Here is a 21,873-nt window from a genome sequence, read left to right on the forward strand (position 1 = left end):
GCAAGCCAATGCATCCCTCCTGTTTGACCATTTGAACTCCACCAAAATTTAGCTATTGCACTAGTTAGTTTCGAGGTGATCGTTTTAGGGAATCAAAAACAGGACATAACGTAAGTCGGTAAGGCAGCAGCCACCGATTTAATCATCACCTCTTTTCCCCCCTTCGATAAAAATTTAGCTGACCAGGCGATTTACCCTATTTTGTAGCATGTATCTCACAAAAGAGAATATTTTTGTTTTTGATCCTCCCAGGCTTTCTGGTAACCCAAGATATGATCCCATGCCATCCATCTTTGTAATACCCAAAACCATCTTCACCTCTGTTTGTACCTCTTCTACAACTGTATGACCAAACTAAAGAGATGATTTGTCGAAATTGATCTGTTGACCCGACACCATCTCATATTGTCAAAGGATTCCTAAGATTGCCCCACTTTGTTCTTTATTTGCCTTACAAAAAAATAAACTATCATCTGCAAAAAGCAAATGAGAAACCGCTGGGCTGGGTGTTGCCACTTTGATACCATTTATTACCTTATCTTCCTCCGCTTTCTTGATTTTTGCAATCAAAACCTCTGTACAGAGGATGAATAAATATGGCGATAGTGGATCTCCTTGCCGTAAACCACGCTCAGAAACTATCAACCCTCTAGGTTGTCCATTGAGGAGCACCCTGTATTGGACAGATTTTATGCACCACATCATCCACATTATCCATTTTTCACAAAATCCCATTTTTCGCAACAAGTTCTCTATAAAATCCCATTCTACCCGATCATAAGCCTTACTCATATCTGTTTTAATAGCCATATATTTTCCTTTACATGACGGATTTGTGCGGAGAGCGTGGAACATCTCTTGCGCAATAAGAATATTATCAGAGATCAATCTACCTTCAACAAAAGCCGATTGAGTCTCTGATATCAATCTTGGGAGCACTGTCTTAAGCCTTTGACAAAGTATCTTCGATATAACCTTGTATCCCACATTATAGAGACTTATAGGTCTCAATTCCGTCATCCTAGTTGGTCTCTCCGTTTTAGGGATAAGACAAATATTCATCACGTTTAACCTTTTATCAAAACTACCTTCCTGGAGGAAGGAATTTACCAACTGGAGTAGGTCCACCTTGACCGTATTCTAAGCCTTCTGAAAAAACAATGCCGTCATTCCATCTGGACCCGGTGCCTTTTCCGGATGCATCATAAAAAGGGCATCACGTACTTCCTTCTCAGTTGCTGGAGCCGTTAAAAATTCATTTACTTGATATGTGATTGTAGTTTTAACCTCTTTTAACGAACTCTCAAATTCCCGGGGGTTCGTTGATGTGAAAAGATTTTTAAAATAGGAAACCGCTATATGTTGGATATTTTTATCCTCATCCGACCATATTCCGTTTTGGTCATTGTGGATGTCGGATTCACACAATCAAGTATTTTTATTAAGTAGGAAATATTATTCTTGAGGGACAAAAAATAAGAATGCAAAAGGCTTATGGATTGTTACAAAAATTGCTATAGTACTTCTTGCTCGAGCGAGAGATCCCCCTTACATGGCCATTGGCCTTTATATTTTTACATAGAGAAACGACATTAAAATGAGTAATTAAGTACAATTATTCCTTCTTAAATGTGTCCGTTTTGATTCTTTGACTTTAATGCTCAACGTTTGAATTTGAGTTGACTCTGATCTTCATGGGCCTCGCCTTTTGGCCCAAGTGTCCTTGAACCGACTTACCTGTGTCTTCTACACCGAACTCATGTCAAAGTGCAGCCACTTCGGATTCTCGAAGTGGTGACAACCACTTCGATCGTTCCTTCGGCTCATGGGTCCAATGGGCTTTATCCTTTATGGGCCATTATCTTGACTACCTGGCAATCTTTGGTTGGTCTCGGACTTCTGGTGCGGGATCCGACACCAACAATTAGCCCCCCAAGTTCTTCGAAGTGCTATTCCAATTCGGAGGACTTTAAATGCTTTAATGACCAAAGATTGCGTTCCGAGGAATCTTCTGATTTTTTTTTTCCGCCAAGATCCCATCAGTCCTTTAATTTCGGCGCTACCCATATTTAGTCGCGTGACATCTGTCGCCATTATGACCGTATATCGATTATTTACTATTAAAGCGGGAAAAAACCTTCCCACTTCTTCTACGATTCCCAAGACGGTTCCATCATTATCACCTAGCTTGCGTGAGGTAACCTTCTCTTTCATTCTTACTGTTACTCTTGATCTTTGTGGTTAAAACTCCTTCTACTTCTCTCTCCAAATTTCTTTTTCCGAAACTTGAATTTTTCATTCTTCCCAATGACTTCCGATTCCGATAGACCCGAGTCTTCGTCTTTCGATGAGAGGCGTTCTAGCAATGATGAGTGCACCCGCCCTAATGATATTGCCGGTCCGCACTATAGATCCACCTGCACCCTTCAATCCCTCGAACGATTGAGGGAGCTCTGCCGAATCCCACCGGGAATTATGGCGGAGGCGCAGATAGCTGATCCTACGGAGTCCCCAGAAAGCCACCGCGACGGCTACTTCTGTGTATACGAGATCTATTTTTAAGGTTTCGGGCTGACCTTTCCCCTTCCCGAAGCCCTAGTTCGATACCTAGCGGCTCTTGAAATTGCTCTTCCTCAATTAACCCCTAATCTTCTTCGTACTATCCTTGGAATTATAACAATCGCGGCAGAGGCCGGATATGTTATCGGAGTCACTGAACTAAATGATCTTCTAAGCGTAAGAAGTTCATCGAAGAAGACGGGGTACTTCTCAGCGTATCCTAACGCTAATAGAAACATCATCTCGCACCTTCCGAACAAGGATGAAAATTGGCACCATCCTTGGTTTCTGATTAAGAAAACTCCCGCTTCGATTGGAAATCTTACAGATTTACTCCCATCAAAGTGGTCTGCGAAGCCTGGTAGAGATTAGGTCGCATATATCTTTTCCGGTTGTTTTATTATCTTTATTGACTAAAACTGTTGTTTCATTTCGCAGCTTTCATCGCTTCCACTCTCCCATCTGAAGGGTTCATCGAATTCTTCAAGATAATTCTCGAAAGGGAAACCCTTTGGAATTCTTTCACTCTTGAACGATTCCTAGATGCTAACCACAGACTCAGGATGAGTCCACCGGGTCAACTTCACCAACTTCCGCCTCCTCCCTCAACTCAGGGGATGTCATCACGGGCCCTTGCGGCCAAACGTAAGGTGCTTTCCAAGCCGATAGCTGAGGCTTGTGAGGAGAAGAAAAAGTTTCTCGCGACTTCTATAGATAAGAAGGATTACAGTAGGACCCTGCTGGTTGATGATGGCAGCACCGAAGGAGCCAGATCCGTTGCTTCTTTCAGATTAACTCCTCGTCATGATCGTCGTGACTCTCGTTCTCCTCGGAGGGACCGATCTCCTCGCCGTGATTCACCTCGTCCTCCCCGAGATGATTTTAGCAACGAACCACTTAAGAACTTGGTTCGCAGGAAGAGAGACAAGTCCTCTCGTAGTGATTCTTCCCCGCGAAGGGAGAAGTCAAGGGCCCGGACTGACCGTTCACCTCGATCATCCCCTCCTACTGAACCAATGGGTCCTCCACGACCGGTTGATATGTCTTCCTCTTCCCAGCCTGACAGTGAAAAGACCGCCCAGAGCGCATCTCCAAAAAAGGGAGATTCTGAATCTCGAGATGCTTCCTCGAAGTTAAAACCTGCTCTTGTCCCTCAAGTCAAATCGCTTTCAGGTTTGGTGATTTACACAGTCTTAAAAGTTTTTGTCTCTATTCAGATTCCAATTTTTACAACTCTTCCTCCTTCGCAGCTATGGAGAAGGAAGGCAGCGTTTTCCGATGCTTCAAGACCCGATCGGGTTCGATCTTGCCAGACTTCGACAAGTGGCGCCCTGCGATTCGTCAACGCTATTTGCTTCATGCTTATCATTCATCTCGGGTTAGTTCCGCTTTATTTTTCTGATTGTGCTGCCGTTCATCTAAATGCCTCACCATCTCGATTTCATGCATAATGGCAGGCTAACGGTGAGCTTAATGACATGATTGAACATTATGAGGGGCTGATCCTTGGTCGGGAAAAGGAGATTGACGCGTGGAAGAAAAAACTTTCTGCTCTTGAGGCTGAACTAAGCTCTTCTACCGGCTCCAAGCACGATCTGGAGGACAAGGTCGACAGTCTAACATCCGAACTGGCGAAGATTAAGGGGGAGCTGCAGGACCAGTACGACCAAAATTTCAAACTCCAGGATGAGCTTTCTGGTGTTCAGGGTAGGCTTCACGAATCCGAATCAACCGCCGATACCCTGAATAACCAACTCATTGAGCTTTCTGGTGTTCAGGGTAGGCTTCCCACTTCGACCTTCAACCCGCAGGATTTCGAGGAATTCTTCACTATCGTCCCACCCGAAGTACCTCTGGCACCGGCGGTCACTCCGGAGGATGGTTGTAATGTAGAGGGCGGACCAGGAGCTCCATCTGACCAAGCACCAGTCAAGGAGGTGAATGAAACTTCGGTTGCTGAGCCGGAGTCCGAGGTGGATATCACTCCGTAGTGGCTGCGTCCACTTTAAATTGGGAATTGTCCCATTTATTTTAAAACTTAATTTCGAACTTTTCTTTACTTAAGGAGGCTTTATTATTTCTTTTAAACAAGATATTTGCCTGAGGAGGCTTTTAAACCTTTCTAGGTTTTGACCCCAAGGGGGTTCGGTTAAAATTATGTGCGGGTTTGCAAAGTCCGCTTTTAATCCTTTGTGGCCTTGTGGTTATGCTTTCGAGATTTTTAGGCTGATCAGACCTTTCTCTTAAGAATGCGAGAACTGAGCTCGGCTTAAAGCGAGTTCCCCACTTCGGGTTTAGTAAACTCGGTAAATTTATTGGGCTTGGGCCTTAGAAACTTTTGCAGTTAATGCGACGGTTGCTCTTTCCCTTCTTATTTCTTAAAAGTAGGAAAACGGCTCGTCTTTATTGCAATAACTGCCTTTTCTCGATTTTCCAAAACTGGTTTAAACCATTCGGGCACGCTATCATTATTGGATTTATGGTTCCAAGACAAACCCTAAACCATTATAAATAAAGGCTTACCTACCTCTAAGCTTTCTTTAAATACGATTTTAGAATCTTACTTGAGAAATATTACGAGAATGGAAAACGAAAAAGTAGTCCCCATTGATCCCGGCAGCCCACTCTTCTTGTCCGGCGACGGCTTTGAACCGGCCGGCGTTCTTTTCCCTCACGCCGTCTTTCACTTTCCTTCAAAGGAGATGAAAGAGGCTTGCGACTTTATTGACAAGGTTAATATCTGTCGTCTTTGATTAAAAGCTTTTTATTTCATCTTATTCATTCATCTTTACGCTAGGTTGCCGACAAACACCGTCGCTTGTGTGAAGAGAGGCAGCGGCTAGCTAGGCCTCAAAAGGCAAACACTCGAGGCTCGCATTGCTCGGGTGGAGAGGAAAATACGGGCTTTGGAAAGTGACCCCTTTCAATGGGAATGGCGGAACTTCGATTCTGTTGCTGAGATCCCGAAGATGCTTCGGATGTATCTCCGTGCTAGAGGAGTTCCGGGTCCTGTGAATGCCCCGGTCTATGCCGTTCCATCTTACAGCGAAGAAGAAGACGAGGAGGAGGCCAGCACCTGTCGAAAACGCGTTCGAGATTGTCCCGAAGTGGATGCCAAGAACAAGGCGTCCACTTCGAAAGTTAAACCGGCAATGAAGGAGCCTGTTCCTGAGCCTCTTCCATAACTGTTCTCTAACCTCTCCACTCACTTTGAACTCATAATGGGCTTCGGCCCCTTTTTTTTTATTTATGGAAATATTTGCAACTTTCCTTTCTCTTCAAATATTCTCGGAGATGCGTCTTTTAATGCAGGATTGGTTTAAGGGCATAAATCTCGCCGCGAATCACTCCATTTCCGGGCTGAATCTGCTGCTTGCTAGGGATATGAAGTCCCTATAAATTACAGCTTCAACTTCCCTTTACTTCTCACTATTCTTCTTACTTCTACAGATATGGATTTTAACCTTCGATGTTCGGAGTCTATGCCGGACTTCTCTAGGATCGGAATGATGGACGAAGATGTTCCAGATGTTCCAAGTAGACGATCTTCTCCACTTCGCGGCTTTTTTAGATCTCAGATCCGAGCTCCATGCGCTTTGATCAAGAACCTTCCAGATAGAGACCGGGAGATTGCGATGGCCTTTATCCGAGCGCTCGCAATTCAACACAGGAAGCTATCGCTGGAAAAGAAAAAACTTCGAAAGAAGATTCATCGAATGTAGCGCAGGGTCACTGCGATATCAAGGGATCTTCACATCCTTAGTTCTCACCCCGGAGAGTGGATTGAGCTCGGAATCTCTGAATTTGCTCGTATCCCGGATTGTATGATGCCAGTTCTTGATCTTGAAGGTCAAGGAGTTCAAGTGTTCTGCTCTCCGGGAGGGTTTTCCTAACTCGAAGTGTGCGAAGATCAACACTTTGTCTTGTTCGTTTGAATAAATGTTTTGCTTCCAATCTCTTGTATGTTCGCATAGCCGAACCCTTTCCTTTAATACAGAAATAAAACAAATTTTTATTAATAGCTGAACTCGTTTCCGAGCTGCATACGTACCCATTTCGGGATCAAGCCACACCGTAGTTCATGTACATAAAAAATGCATGTAGCTTTAAACATAAAACTTCTTTAGGTTGATCACATTCCAAGGTCGCTTGACTGGCCTGTCTTCTAAGTCTTTCAATCTATAAACACCGTTCCGAACCACTTCGGTAATAATGTAAGGTCCTTCCCAATTAATACCGAGTTTACCGGCACCTTCTTCTTTTTTTGTTGTCGAAGACACGCCTTAACACATAATCTCCCACGAAGAACGGCCTACTTTTAACTTTAGAATTGTAATATCGGGCTGCTGCCTGCTGATAGTTTTGAATCCGAATCAAAGCTTGATCACGCCTTTCATTTATGGTATCTAGTGAATCATTAAGCATTGCTGAATTTTCTTCCTCATTTAACGGTGCTTCTGTTCAGCGAAGTCCGGGCACGTTGAGTTCAGCTGGTACTACTGCCTCCATGCCATATACCAAAGAGAATGGAGTTTCTCCGGTAGGTCGCCTAGGGGTTGTACGATAGGCCCATAGGACGGGTTGGAGTTCTTCGTACCATTCTCCCTTTAGATGATTCAAACGTTTCTTGAGATTGCTCAATATCGTCTTGTTCGCGGCTTCAGCTTGACCGTTTCCTTGCGGATATCGTGGAGTCGAGTAACTGACTTTGATTCCCCAGTCCGCACAAAAGGCATCAAACTCTTGTGAAATGAATTGTGGCCCGTTATCGGTGACTATTTCATACGGAACTCCATGTCGACATATAATATTCTTCCAAATGAAAGTCTTTACCGCCGAATCCTTGATGCTAACATATGCCTTAGCTTCAATCCATTTCAAAAAGTAGTCCGTCAAGACCAAAAGGTATTGTACACCTCGAGTTGATCTGTGCAATGGTCCAATGATGTCCATTGACCACCTCATAAACGGGTACGGGACGGAGATGGAAGAGAATAACTCCGAAGGTTGATGGATCAATGGTGCATGGAGTTGGCAGCGCTTACATTTTTGGGCAAATTTAACACAATCCGTGATCATAGTGGGCCAATAGTATCCCATTCTTTTAACTTTAAAAGCCATAGCTCTTCCTGATGAATGACTCCCACATAATCCTTCATGCACTTCGCTCATGACGATTTCGACTTCGGGCCCAAAAATGCATAATAGGTAAGGGTCACTGACACCTCGTCTATATAACGCATCCTTTGATAGTAAAAATTTTGCGCTAACGATTTTCATTTTCCTGGCCTGCCACTTATTCTTTGGGAGCTCACCTGTCATGATGTAGTGCGTTATTGGCTCCCTCCAGTCAGCCCCCCAGTCTTTAGCCGGAATTTGGTCAACCTTGTGAAATACTCGTGGCTCTGGCTCGGGATGTTTGTTTGGTTCAAGAACATCCTCCTCGATTAACGGCTCGGTTTCTAATATCGTTTCTGGAATCACATCTTCAGCTAAGACAACGGGTTCCTTGTTAGATGTATTTGACCCCTTTGACTTCCTCCGTTTGTTGGGTGGCGGTTCGATCTCTGGTTCGCCACGGTCACGTGCCGCTGCTCGAGACCTTGTAACGACGAGGGTTTCTTTGTTGTCTTGAATGCTTCGCTCCGAAATGCACTCCACTGGAATAACTCTTTTCAACTCAGGATCTGATGTTGACGCCAATGCGGCAAGTGCATCCGCAGTTGTATTCTCTCCCCGAGGTATGCGGATTAATTCGAATTTCGAGAAATTTTTAGATAGATCCTTCACCACTTTGAGGTACGCTTCCATTCTTGAGTCTTTGGCTTCATAGTCTCCATTAAACTGGTTAACTACTAATTGCGAATCACAATAAGCCACTATTTCCTTAGCCCCAACTCCTTGTGCCAATCGAAGTCCGGCAATCAGGGCTTCATATCCTGCCTCATTATTGGATGCATTGAATAACAATCGGAATGACTGTTCTAGAATTTCTGATGTTGGAGACTCCAACTTGATTCCCACTCCGGATCCTTGCTTTGTTGAAGACCCATCTACATGTAATTTCTAAGTTTGGTTCTCCGGTTGCTCTATCGTTCCAGATATTGGTAGCTCGGTCAAGAAGTTTGCTAAAACCTGAGCCTTCATACTAATCCGGCTTTTGAATTCTATATCGTACTCGCTTAATTCCACCGCCCATTTCGCCAAACGTCCGGACTGACTTGGACTATGAAGTATTGTTCGGAGTGGTTCGTTGGTTAATACTTCAACCGGATGGGATTGAAAATATGGGCGCAGCTTCCGAGCCGAAGTCACTACCGCGAGTGCAAGTTTTTCCATCATTGTGTATCTAGTTTCCGGATCCATCATTGACTTGCTTACGTAGTAAATAAAGTTTCTGCTCCCCGTGGTCTTCCCGAACCAAGACTCCACTAACCGCGTGGTTTGAAACCGACACGTACAAATAAAGTTTTTCATCTGCTTCTGGTTTGGACAGTATAGGTGGAGTGGTTAAGTATGCCTTGAGCTGCCCAAAAGCTTCTTCACACTTCTCATCCCAAAGGAATCCTTTGTTCCCTTTTAGAATTTGGTAGAAAGGTAACGACTTATCTGTTGATCTCGAGATAAAACGATTCAAAGCCGGAATCCGCCCAGTCAACCGTTGTACTTCTTTGAAGTTTCTTGGAGATGGCATGTTTAGAAAGGCGTTAATTTGATTTGGATTGGCTTCAATCCTTCTTTCTGTCACGATATAGCCAAGAAATTCTCCGGATGGGACTCCAAATGTGCACTTCGCCGGGTTCAGCTTCATTTGATATTTATTGAGAATATCAAAACATTCCTCTAAATGCTTAACGTGATCCTCTTTCTTTAACGATTTAACCAACATATCATCTATGTAGACTTCCATTGTTTTCCCGAGATGATTATGGAACATTTTGTTAACCAACCGTTGATAAGTTGCTCCTGCATTTTTCAAACCAAAAGGCATTACCTTGTAACAATAGATACCTCTATCAGTGATAAATGATGTTTTTTCTTGGTCTTCGGGGTTCATCATTATTTGATTATAACCCGAGAAGGCGTCCATGAATGTTAACAGCTCGTTCCCAGCGGTGGACTCTACAAGTCGATCTATATGTGGGAGCGGGAAACTGTCTTTGGGACATGCTTTATTGAGGTCTGTGAAGTCGATGCAAACCCTATCTTTCCCATTCTTCTTCTTGACAACGACAGTGTTTGCTACCCATTCCGGATATTGCACTTCTCTTATGGACCCTATCTTCAAAAGTTTATCCACTTCGTCATTTACTATTTTTGCTCGCTCCACTCCAAGCTTTCTTCTTTTTTGTTTCACCGGTTTGAAGCTTGGATCCACGTTTAGTTCATGATAAATTATACTTGGATTTATGCCAGGCATGTCCGCTGCTGACCATGCAAACGATGTTTTGTTTTTCCTTAAGAGTTCGATCAAAGATTCTTTTATTTGGCCAGTCAAAGTTGCCCCAATTCGAATTTTCCGGTCCGGCTTGTCTTCTTCCAACACCACTTCGATTACTACATCGTCTTTCTTCTGCCCGCTAGGAAATTTTGTTCTTAGTCCCTCTTTTGCGGGCTTCATTAATTGCTATTGAATCTTCATACGGTGGCTAGCTAGATAACACGTCCGTGAAGCTTCTTGATCTCCCCGAATTGTTTCCACTCCTCTTGATGTTGGAAATTTGATACATTGATGATATGTAGAGGGGACTGCTTTCATTTGATAAATCCAGGGAGTCCCGAGGATGATGTTGTAAGCTGCGGGCTTATCGAAGACAACAAAGTCCATGATCTTCGATACCTTTTTGGCAAGGACCGGTAGCTTGATTGTCCCGAGAGACATGGCTGACTCACTTGTGAATGCAACTAATGGAGACGGAGGCCCTACTATGTCCGCCCGACTAATTTCCATTCTTTCTAAAGTACTTAAAAAGATCAAATCGACCGAACTGCCTGTATCTATAAGGATCCTTGATACTTCGAAGTTGGCAACGTCAACGGTAATGACTAGAGCATCATCATGAGGTCTTTCGAGGTACCGCGTTTCTTCTTCATTAAATGATATTGATGTACTTTGAAAATCGACTTCTTCGCTTAAGCTTGCTTTGAGTAGGACATTTCGTCTATGTTTCTTGATGGAACTTATCGAATCTCCGCAAAATTTGGAACCTCCTAGAATAACATTGATCTTATCCTTAGAATTCCTTGGTTCTTCCTCGTTGGTTAACCTTGGTCTTTTGGAATTTTGATCTTTGGAATTTTCCTTTGCTTCGTGGTATTCCTTCACAAAATCTTTTATATCGAATTTGGAAAGATCTCCACTGGCCCAAAGCTATGCGAGGTGCCTTTTAAGAACGCTACAATCCTTGGTTAAATGTCCGGTCACTTTATGAATGTCGCAATATAAACTTTCATCACGGACCCAAGTGTTTGATCTTCCTCTCCCTTGGAATTGCTTTCCGACGGTACTGTTGAAGGGTTGCGACCCAAATTTCTTTGGTCCTTTGTTCTCCCTGGGTTCGAACTTCTTGGTAGGGACGGTGATTGCCGGCTTCTCTTGCTTATTTCTTTTGGCAAAATTTTCTTTTTCGTCCTCTACCTCCATCCAGTTGTTTGCGCGGAAGAGTGCATCCTGAATTGTGTCTGGTTTATGAAGTATTAAATCTTCTTTAAATCTTGAATCATGTCGCAATCCTTTTTGTAAGGCAGATAAAGCTGATTGTTGTGAGATTCTTGGGAGTTTTGACAGCACTCCTTTGAATTTGGTGATGAAAACTCGAAGTGATTCATTTGATCCTTGTGATAAGTTCCAAAGATCGGCATCCGAAACGCTTTTATCCATAAGGATGGAATATTGCTTTAAGAATACAGCTGATAGCTCATCGAAATTGCTGATCGAACCCGGCTCTAATTGGGTGAACCACATTAAAGCTTGACCGCATAGATTTTCCGAAAAAAGCTTGTAGTAACCTGCATCCTCATCAGCTTCATCCAATTCGACTCTTCCAGCAGCGATCAGAAAAGCTGCGAGATAGCTCTTTGGATCCTCCAATCCGCTGTAAGGGTCCAACTTGAGCTTCCGGGAATCTTTGATTCTCAAACTCGTAATTCGCGAGATGAAAGGTTTTCGCCTAGCTTCTTCAATGACTCGATTGATATCCGGCTCCGAACTTGTAGCCTGATGGAACTTTGACTTCATTTCTTTTAGTTCTTGGCTAACCTTCCTCATAGTCTCGAACTGGTCGAGGTTTTCCTGCTCGTATTGATCTGCAAGATGAGCTTCATCTTCGAGCTGTGCCTCTCCATCCAATGGCTGAACTACATTATTAGTAGTACCAGGAGTTGTTTGTTCGCTGGTTTCATTTCGCGCAACGGAACTTGGCGAGTTGAGTATTCTCCTTCGGATTCCCACAGGATTTCCTGCACTTAAAGAGCGAACACGAGTTTGTATAGTATTGACGTTTTGACTAAGAGATACCTGGGATGTTTGCAACGTATCGACAGTCTTTTCCACATCCGAGAACTTTTGTGATATGTCCGACATGGTTTGCTGCATAGCTTTGAGGGTTTCGGCCAATGATGTCTCAACTGCGTCTCCTCCGGACATCGCTGCTTATCTCGGGAATGTAGTAAAGAAAAATCTGACCACTCAAGAATCCTCTATCCCCACAGGCGGCGCCAAAATGTGGATGTCGGATTCACACAATCAAGTATTTTTATTAAGTATGAAAGATTATTCTTGAGGGACAAAAAATAAGAATGCAAAAGGCTTATGGATTGTTACAAAAATTGCTATAGTACTTCTTGCTCGAGCGAGAGATCCCCCTTACATGGCCATTGGCCTTTATATTTATACATAGAGAAACGACATTAAAATGAGTAATTAAGTACAATTATTCCTTCTTAAATGTGTCCGTTTTGGTTCTTTGACTTTAATGCTCAACGTTTGAATTTGAGTTGACTCTGATCTTCATGGGCCTCGCCTTTTGGCCCAAGTGTCCTTGAACCGACTTACCTGTGTCTTCTACACCGAACTCATGTCAAAGTGCAGCCACTTCGGATTCTCGAAGTGGTGACAACCACTTCGATCGTTCCTTCGGCTCATGGGTCCAATGGGCTTTATCCTTTATGGGCCATTATCTTGACTACGTGGCAATCTTTGGTTGGTCTCGGACTTCTGGTGCGGGATCCGACACCAACAGTCATGGAGCCCGATAATCCTATTTCGAGCTCGACGTTGTTTTGTGAGTGCATGGAAATATTTGGAATTATGATCCCCAACCCACATCCACAAGCTCTGACTTTTTTAATACCAATATATTTCCTCTTCTCGATAAGCCTCTCGCAACCGTATTGTTAAATCTTTTATCACCTCAGGCGATTGACTATCATCATTTTGTGCTGCCTCTAGCTCGACTTTAAGTTCTTCAATAGATTTTTGCCTGTAAGAAGTTAAATTTTTCCTCCATTTCGAAATCGCACGCCGGCAATTCGTCACTTTTTCTACAAAATTTCCTTCTCCCAAATTCCCCTCTAATTGCCAACCATCAGAGATTGTCTCTAACAATCCCTCTTTTCTAATCCACCTTTTATCAAAACGAAAGTTTTGCCTACCTCGGGGAACCTTATCCGCAATCGTCGCCACCACTGGGTTGTGATCCGAAGCGACCATTGGCAAGTACTCAATAAAAGAATTACAAAACAAATCATGCCAATCTTCATTAGCTAAGGCTCTATCCAAACGACACCGAATCGGTTTCTTATCTCTCCACCCACGCCACGACAAGAAATCACCAATATGCGGAAACTCAAGTAACCCTCAGTCTCTAATCATCAAATTAAAAGGAATAAATGATGAAGCATGTCTTAATTTACCACCTCTTTTTTCGTGATTCCCTTTTAATTCATTAAAATCGCCTATTAAAAACCAAGGTTTGTCTCGAGTCAAACCGATCCGTGTTAAACGTTCCCAAACTTGTTCTCTGTTTTTTGGGACCGGATCCCCATAAACAAAAGTAAGACAAATTGTTTTACCCTTTTACCACAGCTTCAATATCAATTAACCGATTACTTTAATAAATAATAGAAACATTAAAGTCATTATTATAATAAAGAGCTAAACCGCCACTACAACCGATATGATCAACCGTTTTTAAATTTTTATAACCAAGATGACCAACAAATTTTTCCATAAATAAAGAAGATTGCTTTGTTTCCGAAAGAAAGAAAAAATCTGGCCGATGTTGCTTCCACAAATCCCGAAGATACCCGATAGTTGAGTTGCCTTGTTTCCGAGACCTTGACAATTCCAGCTTAAAACTTTCATTTATCAACCTTTGGTTTAGGTGGGTTGGATCCACCTGTGAAACTCTTCACCGTACCATGGTGCATCGAGTTATGGCATGCACTCCCTTGATTAATCTTTAAAAAACCCCAATCACAATTGCCTCTAAATATTTTTACCCTTATAGTATCCACATCCAACCATGAAAAACCGAAAATCCAACCGTAGTAAAACCGTTTGTTACAACCACTGAAGCTCCACTCCATACACTCAAAGTCCAAAGACAATCGACCAACATCATACCTCTTAGAAAAATTCCGCCCACCCACAATAGTCCATGGAAGAGTAATCAAGGACCTCCCACTTCTATCACCGAAAAACCAATTGTTAAACGCTCCTTGAATTCTAAGAAAGTTATGTTCAAAAAATTATATTAATAAAAGAGATTTTAAATAAGAATTCCGCGTAATGCTCGGATACAAAATCTAATAACGTTAAAGTGGGACACATGACCGTTCCAAGGACCATTTTAGCAAATGTCCATGTGGTGTATTCATTTTCAAATATAATTATTTTAGATGTTTATTTTTAAAAAGTAATTCACTACTACTTGACGATCCAAATATTTATAAAGTATCCATAAGAGTTTATGAAGTTTTCTAAGGTATTCATAAGGTATAATATATAAAAGTAGTTGTCAGGAAAAAAAAAACTATAAAAGCAGTTTTGTAACTTTTTTTTGTTGATAATTTAGGTGATTTTAAAGGTTTTTTTAACATTAATCCTGAATCCCGAGAAATTATATATATTTCGAACCCCAGTTTTGTATACTTTTATAAAGTTACCTCAGTTTGTAGAATGATTATCCGTTCAGCCTCTACTTTTAGTTTCTGCACAAATCATAATGTTAGGCAGCCTCCTCCATCTCTGTATCCTCCGCCATCCCTGCATGATCCTTCATCTCTAATTCTTGCACTAAAACTCCCACGATCGAACTGACGAGTTTGAGTCAAAAAGGGAATTAGTCATCTAGGGCACGAGTTTGGCTAACGAAAAAAAGATCTTTACCATACGAGAAAGGTTTAATCAAATCAACCTAACACTTCATAAGCCGAGTTCAATCCTCGCATCACCTAAGCCGAGTTCAAATCTCGCATAAATTACCGAGGTAACCGATATAGTTATCTTTTAAACGATAAGGGCTTGATCAACCTAACCCTCTTTAAAGCGAGACTCAGTTCTCGTAATTACAACATCAGACTTTGTAAATCCGATTCTCCAAGGTCCTATCCTCATAGTCAAAACGAAAAACTCGTAACATACTCTAAATATCATGCGAAAATTTTATAAATCGGTGGCATTAAACCACCTAAGGCTCAAAATATCCCCTTGGGTAACCAACGTTTGCTACAAATTCTCAAGAGTAATACTTGGAAGGAGCATATTCGGTGTTCTCTCTAGCTCGCGACACATATGTCGATTCCGCCTTGCAAATCATTTAACTCGAGCTCAGCTCTCATGTGTAAGGCGAGTTCAGTTTGTAATCACTATACCTAAGATCTTCTCACGACGTATTCGCTAGGTTCACCTCACAACTACTTAGTCCGAATTCATCTTCGACACCATTACAAGAATATTAGTTCTCCGAGCAAATAACATTACTCGAAGAACTAGAGGGTTTATGTTGATACCGGATCCCGCACCAAGGATCCATCCGACGAATCGGAGGTCCATCTCATTACAAAGCCCAAGAAGGTCAATCTTGCAAAAGGGAGGTGGTCAAATCTAGATATTAATTTAATTTGTGATTCAATTTATGAATTAATTTGTGATTCAATTTATGAATTAATGGTCATGGTCAAAGGAGTAAACTTGTCATTCAAGTTTATAAATTGATTATGGGAGTTATTTTGTGAGTAAATTCTGAAATTTACGGCCAAGTAAAGACACTTAAGAGGAAGGAAAGGGCTATAAAAGAATGGTGAAAACTCCATGTAAAGAGACTCCATCTTCAACATTTTTTACTACCATTTTAGACGTACAATATAGTGTTACTAGACCATGATCCGTACTACAGCACGGGTTGAATTTTATTTAGTACAAAATTATATATTATATATTTTAGAATAAAGTATTGATATATTATAGTAGTATGTAAAAAAATATTAATTTTTATTGTCAGTTCCGATTTATAATATTAGAATAAATATATATTTTTTATATTTAATACTTAAGTATAGATAATTTTCTTCAGATATGAAAATGGAAAGTAATATTATTTTTAAAAAAATAATATTGTTTGAACAATGAGTTAATTTATGTTTTTTTTTGTTAGAAAGCTAATTTCATTAATTAGACTTGGACTGCGTACAAAGAAACAAAAGCAGAAGAAAGAGAGACAAGAGCAGCTTTTGCAAATCATCAGCCCTGCGATTTTTCTCTCGAGGGATGAAGGAAAAGCTTACTTCTACAAACATTGAAGATAATAAAAGGATGTCGTGAAGAATCCCGTGAAGCTCTTTCGGATGAGCTCCCAAATTAATTGCTTTGATCAACTGTTGTGAATCTGAAGCAAAAGAAGTTTTTGTGAAACCAAGATCTATGGCTCGTTGGATAGCTAGGTGAAGCGCCAAAGCTTCAGCCAATAGGGGAGATTTCACGTTTTTGGCATTGGAGCTGCCCTGGGATTCAGTCTCGTGAAGATGATCAATGAAGAGCCACCCAAATCCCGCATCTTTGGTTTCCTCGCGCCATGCCGCATCATAGAAATTTATGTTAACAACCACAAAATGAGATTGCATATAATTCAGGTAGATCAAAAATCGAAATATCATAAATGAGTGGCATCTAAAGCGTAGAAAATTTTGAGTTAATTAAGGGTGTTAGCTATTTTAAATTTTAATTATTTGGTTGTTGAAATCAAGATTTGTTTTTGCTAATTACGAAATTTAGCAATTATTCGCATAATTGAATATGTTATGAACATATTTTTGGTATATAATAATACTAATTTCAACCCTTGCGTGGAGTTTATATATTCATTTTAGAATCTCAATGAAGACATTGCGTGCACATTCCATCATTCTTTATTTTCAAAATTGCTTGCAAAATTAAATTTTTAAACATTGCGTGCACAATCCATCACTCTTTGTGTATATATATATATATATATATTAATATAGCCCATATTTTCATCTCTTTATTTTCTTTGTCGATTTATATTAGTTATTTAAATCATCTTTGTGCTTTTCTCATGAAAACTTTATCCCATCTTTTTACATTGTGAATCAAATCTATCCGAATTATATGCCCATTTTTGAAAAAATGCACACCAAAATAGACATTTTTAAAAAATTCTCTAAATCGGCTGCATTTAATATCCTACAACGAGTTAGCAAAAAGTGTAAGTGTTTGTAGAAGTGATATCTTATTCATTCACAGAGGAGACTATATATACAAGAGGGAGTGAGCTAGGGTACACAAATGTAATCAATGAGAGTATATACGATATTACATATATGAACCCTTGACATAAGCAATCAAAGATAATGAGACAATCAAGGATATGATTGATATCCTTAATTAATACGCCCCCTCAAGATGGAGGTACTCTTGTAACTCCAATCTTGCTTGAGAAATTCTGAAATGCTGCCCTTGACAATGGCTTCGTTAGTGTGTCTGCAAGTTGGTCGTGCGTAGAGACATGGACAACACGAAGAGCTCCAGATTGTACTTGGTTTCGGATGAAATGATAATCCAATGCTATATGCTTCATTCGAGAACGGAACACCGGGTTTGCACAAAGATAGGTAGCTCTCACATTATCGCAATAGATCACCGATGGTTTTGAGAGACATATACCTAGTTCAACTAGTAATGAACAAATCCATTGCAGCTCGGAAGAAGTATTGGCAACCGACCTGTATTCAGCTTCCGTGGAGGAGCAGACTACACCTTTTTGCTTTTCAGATGACCACGAGATAGGATGATTCCCGAGATAAACAATGTAACCATTTGTTGAGACATAATCATCAGAATCACCTGCCCAATATGCGTCCGAGTACGCATGTAATGATAGTGTGTTGCCTTTCTTGAGGAAAATACCATGATCCGGAGTGCCAGCTAAGTATCGGAGAACCCGTTTCAACGCTTGCCAATATTCTGTTGTCGGCATATGCATATATTGTGATAACCGGTTTACCGCGTAGGAGAGGTCGGGACGAGTGAAAGCTAGATATTGTAAGCTTCCGACGATGCCTCTGTATTCTGTCGGATCTGGGAGCTTAGTACCCGAATGGAGAGTCAGTTTTGGTGATGTAGCCATTGGCGTCGTCGCGGGTTTTGCGGTGAGCATATTTGTTTTTGAGAGGAGGTCCAATACGTATCTCCGCATAAACAGAGATGTATCGGAGACGGAATTGACAAAACTGACAGCTTGAAGATAGTCCCTTAATTCAACATACCAGGCGTGTGGAGCTTGTTTAAGGCCATAGAGTGCTTTCCGGAGTCTGCAAACGTAGTTGGGTCGATCCTTATCGACAAATCCTGGCGGTTGCGACATATAGACCTCATCGGTTAACGTTCCTTGTAGAAACACATTGTTGACGTCTAATTGCCGTATAGGCCAGGAGCGATCAACGGCAATACCCAAGACTAGTCGGATGGAGGTGGATTTGATGACAGGGCTGAAAACGATTATTAACGTTACTTGGTAACGATACTTCCGGCAAGCTAGAAGTATTCTCGGATGGAGGTGGATTTGATGACAGGGCTAAGCTTGGTAACGTTACTCATGTTAACGTTGAGTAGGGTTTTGTGTTGAGAGCAACTTCTTCAGGGATGGCAGCCATCGAGATTGAGAGAAGAAGAGCGATTTAGCGAGAGAGAAAGAGACGAAAGAAAACAAAAAACAAGTTGTAAGTGTCTATGGATCAAAAGCTGCTGATACAAGTGTTTGTAGAAGTGATATCTTATTTATTCACAGAGGAGACTATATATACAAGAGGGAGTGAGCTAGGGTACACAAATGTAATCAATGAGAGTATATACGATATTACATATATGAACCCTTGACATAAGCAATCAAAGATAATGAGACAATCAAGGATATGATTGATATCCTTAATAAAAAGTAGTTACAACTTCAATTGTTTTTTTAAGGGCTGCATGTAGGTGACATTCTATACTATAGTCACTCAACTAGAATCACCCTATACTATTGTATTCTACCCAATTCACCCTATACTAACTAAAATCTTCCCAAATCGACCTAATCTTCTTATTTCTACTTATTTCTACTTATTTCAACAAATTCAATCAATCCACTTAATTGCGTTTAAAAATCATAATATCGCGATTACTGTACCGCGATTATATTAAATCGAATTTAAAACCCATAACCCGAATTGAAACCTTCTTTCTGAGTAAGAGGTTTTGCGATTTCTGGTTTTAAACCCAAATCGAATTGGGGAAAAATGAGAAATAAGGTTTTCTTCTTTCTCGAGACCGCGCCTTCTTCTTCTTCTCTGCTTCTTCTCTCTGCTTTTTTTTCTTCTTCTTCTTCTTCCTCGTCGTCTCCAGGCATATCGATTTTGCTAACCCAACAAAGATGTCTTAAACCCAAATCGACCACGCGACTCGCCTTCTTCTTCTTCTCTTCTTCTTCTTCTTCTTCTTCTTCCTCGTTGTCTCCAAGCATATATATCGATTCTGCTAACGTTACAAAGATGTCGTAAGTTTCTCTCTTGTTATCGATTCAGTTATAAAAGTTGAAGTTGTTTATTTTTGAAATTTGTGGGAATATGGGTGATAAGTTGTTTCTGAATACTTTTTGTTCATTAGCTGCAAAATCTCTCATCTTGGTGCTCGTAAAAATCAGCATCTCTGTTTTTGATCAGACATGTTAGCTCATTAAGACGTGTGATCTTGATGATGATGTTTTGGTTTTTGTTTTGAATTAAATGTTTGTAAGAGTTTTGGTTTTGTTCGTAAGAGTCTTGGTGCTCGTAAGAGTTTTGGTTTTGTTCTTTGAATTAAATGTTTGTTCGGAAACTTTACAGGCTTCTGTTTCTCTATTTCTTGTCTTTTTTATTTTTCTCATTGAAAAATAAAGATTCTAATTCCCATTGTGCTCGTGCAGCTTCATGGTGCACATGTGGTTTTTCTAATCTAAATCAAATTGAAATTGGACTCGATTACAGAGGACTTAGTCTTACAACAACTTGAGCAATCAAAATCAATACTACATAGCTTTTTTTTTTTTTTTTTTTGTTACTGGTTGAAATGCAAATACTTGGAGTATGTTTATACTTTGGATATAACAGAGAGATGATGATGTTTTTTTTTTTCAAATGGTAGTGACGGTTCGCAATCAGAGAGTGAGAATGGGAGTGTTGATGAGAGGGACATATCCAACAGTGATGTGGAGAGTGACAGATCCGAGATTGAGTCGCAAATTGAAGTTTTGCGTTTCTTAACTTCATCTTAACTAGGTTTTAAGTTGTGGAGAGTGAAGTTTTTGCGTTTCAGTGACGGATTCTGTTTTGCGTTTCTTAACTTCATCTTAACTAGGTTTTAAGTTGTGGAGAGTGAAGTTTTTGCGTTTCAGTGACGGATTCTGTTTTGCGTTTCTTAACTTCATCTTAACTAGGTTTTAAGTTTTTACTGACTACTTTTGGTATTAGCTTCAAACTGAAGCAAAGAAAGCTAAGAAAGACAATAAGGCTAAGGAGAAGGAGATAAAGACTAAGAAGCCGAATAAGACTAAGAAGGATAAGAAGACTCAAGGTCAGGAGACGATCTCAATCACACAACCGTCTCAAGCAACACAAGAGTAGTTTGGTTCTGTTCTATGGTAAATGGCAGTTGCATGTGTTGTCTGGTTTTTTAGACTTGCTTTTAGATTAGATGTCAACAACATTATTTTCCATTCAGATGTGTTTTGTTTTTAGCTAAATTCGGATCTGTGTTGGTTTAAGACTAAATCTGCTGTGTTTTTGCTGTTTAGACTAAATTAATTTGGAGCTTTTAAACTAAATTGGTTGTGTTTTGCTTTTGCTTCTTTTTGATTTTCAATGCAACTTTCATTACAAAACATCACAAAACAATGTGTGACTTAGCATTGATGTATAAAACAGTGTCTTGTATCAAACAGTATGTGACGTAGCATTGATGTATAAAACAGTGTTTTGCTCCAGTTTAAAAGAAGAAGTGTTCATTATGTGAATAGAATTGTTTCACTTACAAAGCAGTGAAGTTGTTAAGTGGAGCTGGATTGATCTAGGATCTTTGGTTCGTTGCTTCAGTTTGTTTGATTCAAAGAGTGAATAAATAGATAGAAAGTCTGTAAAGTGTCAAAAAACGGTAACCACCAAAGCACTATAAAGTGTTTTGACTTACCATTGAACAACGTTTTATTAGTCTTCAGTCAGAAAAGAAAACATAAACACCTATGCAGTCAGAAAGAGATTACGAGTTCAAAAAATGGCATCTGGGTTCGCATTTTCTGTTACACAAGTGTTCAATGATCATAACAATCAGGATACGGAATTTGTGCTGAAGAAACATTAGACTCCAAGCAGTTTTCTCTATACACCAATATGCCATTGAAAACGCTTTTTTATTTACTGCTCCTTCTTCATAACCTACAAATCAAGTAGGTGGAATTGAGAATATACACATAAGCAAAAGAAAAAAAAACATGAGCTGAAGATAACTCGCTCATGGTTCAAATCAACTCTCGGTATCAAGAAATAAGAGACATTCGCGAAATGAAGAGAAGAAGAAGAAGAAGCAGAGAGAAGAAGCAGAGAAGAAGAAGAAGGCGTGAAAGAACCCTAATTTCTAATTTTTTCCCCAATTCGATTTGGGTTTAAAACCAGAAATAGCAAACCTCTTACTCAGAAAGAAGGTTTCAATTCGAGTTATGGGTTTTAAACTCGGTTTAATATAATCGCGGTATAGTAATCGCGATATTATGATTTTTAAACGCA

The 21,873-nt window shown here is 40.4% G+C and overlaps 1 long non-coding RNA gene and 2 pseudogenes across 1 annotated transcript; all 3 read left to right on the top strand.

Annotated features, from left to right (window-relative positions):
• LOC9299580 overlaps positions 1 to 21,873 on the top strand; it is a 75,305-nt pseudogene that overhangs the window by 35,446 nt on the left and 17,986 nt on the right.
• Positions 6,012 to 6,452, top strand: LOC110229940 (annotated as a pseudogene).
• LOC110224878 lies at positions 19,396 to 20,819 on the top strand. The gene is made up of 2 exons (XR_002329342.1): positions 19,396 to 19,613; positions 20,240 to 20,819. It is a non-coding gene; the product is annotated as an uncharacterized LOC110224878 (long non-coding RNA).

Source organism: Arabidopsis lyrata, assembly GCF_000004255.2.
Source record: "Arabidopsis lyrata subsp. lyrata unplaced genomic scaffold ARALYscaffold_8, whole genome shotgun sequence".
Taxonomy (NCBI): Eukaryota; Viridiplantae; Streptophyta; class Magnoliopsida; order Brassicales; family Brassicaceae; genus Arabidopsis; species Arabidopsis lyrata.